At 35.8% G+C, this 2,521-nt stretch overlaps 1 pseudogene; it reads left to right on the top strand.

The window, feature by feature from the left end:
- The first annotated feature begins 277 nt into the window (after positions 1-277).
- LOC145395262 (NADH-ubiquinone oxidoreductase chain 1 pseudogene) lies at positions 278-1,179 on the top strand (annotated as a pseudogene).
- The last annotated feature ends 1,342 nt before the right edge of the window (positions 1,180-2,521 follow it).

The following is a 2,521-nucleotide window of genomic DNA, read 5'->3' on the forward strand; positions in this document are numbered from 1 at the left end:
CGCGGAGCATTGGAAGTCAAGTATAATTTTTTCCCTGTACAAAGGAAAAGGGGAAAAAGAAGTGTGTTAATCATACAGGCATTTGTCTTGTTAGTGCAATAGGAAAAGTATATGGTAGGATACTTATTGACAGAGTTAGGGAAATAACGGAGGAATTAGTTGGAGAAGAACAGGGAGGTTTCAGGAAGGGAAGAGGTGTATATCAGATATTTATTCTTAGATCTTTAGTGGAAAAGTTTCTAGAGAAGGGAAAGAAGTTGTATGCGGCCTTCATTGATTTGTGTTCGCAGTTATCGTTGTAAACTACCTAGTCTTAATTATCTGCGTTTTAATTGGAGTTGCTTTTGTAACACTTTTAGAACGAAAAATTCTAGGTTATAATCAAATTCGTAAAGGACCCAATATCGTAGGATTCCTAGGGCTACTCCAACCATTTGCCGACGCCATAAAATTATTCACCAAAGAACAAACAATGCCAGCTATATCCAACTTTTTACCATATTACCTATCTCCCGTATTCAGGCTATTTATTTCTCTCCTAGTCTGAGCTATTTTACCTTATCAAACCGGACTAGTAAATTTTAACACAGGAGTTTTATTTTTTTTATGCTGTCTGAGTCTAGGAGTCTATTCAACTATAAGAGCCGGGTGAGCTTCAAACTGTAAATACTCAATGCTTGGAAGACTTCGAGCCGTAGCCCAAACAATTTCATACGAAGTCAGACTTGCTCTCATTCTCTTATCCTTTATCTTTTTAATTGGCGGATTCAATATAGAACTTTTCACTCGATTCCAAAAAGACATTTGAATAATTTGATTCACACTCCCCCTATCCCTAATATGACTAGCCTCCTGTCTAGCAGAAACAAACCGAACCCCGTTTGATTTTGCCGAAGGTGAATCAGAACTAGTCTCGGGATTTAATACCGAATACAGAAGAGGAGGATTTGCTTTAATTTTCATAGCTGAATACGCAAGAATTTTATTTATAAGAATACTATTCGTATTAATTTTCCTAGGAGCCAATCCATGTAGCCTACTATTTTATTTCAAATTAGTTTTCATAGCTTTCGTTTTCATCTGAGTCCGAGGAACTCTACCACGGTTACGATACGACAAGCTGATATACTTAGCCTGAAAAAGATTCCTTCCAGTTTCCCTTAACTACCTAATCTTTTTTATAGGAGTTAAACTATTTTGCTTTTCTTTAATAATCTAACTAGGGAGTAGTTTAATAAAAATTTTAGTTTTGGGAATTAAAGACAAGGTAAACACCTTCTCCCTAAGATTACTAAGAACCAATCTTATCTAATGCTTTCAAAACACTTGTTTTCTTTTAAACTAAGCAACCAATCTAACATTTTATCTCACCACATTGCTGCCAAAGGTATAACCAAATAAAACCTAAAATAAGAAATCGTTAAAACCTGACCCGTAATAATGTAAGGATCTTCAACAGGACGAGCCCCAATTCAAGTTAATAAAACAACTGTAGAAACCAAAAACCAAAACAAAACTTGATTTAACGGATAAAATCTAAGACTTCGAAATTTCGAGAAATGAGTAAAAGGAAGAATTATTAGAATTGCCACTGAGAGCAACAGAGCAATTACACCCCCCAACTTATTAGGAATAGATCGCAAGATCGCATAAGCAAATAAAAAATACCACTCCGGCTGAATATGAGCCGGAGTTACCAAAGGATTTGCAGGAATAAAATTGTCTGGATCCCCTAAAAGATAAGGATGAAGCAAAGTAAGCAACACAAGGGCCATTAACATAACCAAAAACCCAACAATATCCTTGAAAGTGAAATAAGGATGGAAAGGAATTATCCACTTGCCTTAAAACACCCAAAGGATTATTCGCCCCAGCCTGATGAAGAAACAAGATATGAACCAAAGTCGCAGCAGCAATAACAAATGGAAACAAAAAATGAAAAGTGAAAAAACGAGTTAAAGTAGCATTTTCCACAGCAAATCCACCTCAAATCCACTGAACCAAAGAAGTACCAATATAAGGAATTGCTGAAAACAAATTAGTAATCACAGTCGCACCTCAAAAAGACATTTGACCTCACGGTAAAACATAACCTAAAAAAGCCGTCGCCATCACTAAAAAAAGAATCACAACACCTACTATTCAAGCATGAAAAATCATATAAGAACCAAAATACATCCCCCGACCAATATGAAGGTATAAACAAATAAAGAAAAAAGACGCCCCATTAGCATGCAAAGTCCGTAATAACCACCCATAATTAACATCTCGTTGAATATGAGCTACCCTAGAAAATGCCAAATCAATATGCGCAACATAATGCATAGCAAGAAACAGACCAGTAACAATTTGGACAACCAAACACAAACCAAGCAATGACCCAAAATTCCAAAAAATAGAGATATTTCTCGGAATAGGCATATCAACTAATGCCCCATTAGCAATTTTTAACAATGGATGAAACTTACGCAACGGTGTTATCATAAGTTATTAACCGCAAAGGACTAGAAGACGAACTTAT

This window comes from Coenobita brevimanus, chromosome 30 (genome assembly GCF_032717465.1).
Source record: "Coenobita brevimanus isolate Jiangsu-jjx chromosome 30, ASM3271746v2, whole genome shotgun sequence".
Classification (NCBI taxonomy): Eukaryota; Metazoa; Arthropoda; class Malacostraca; order Decapoda; family Coenobitidae; genus Coenobita; species Coenobita brevimanus.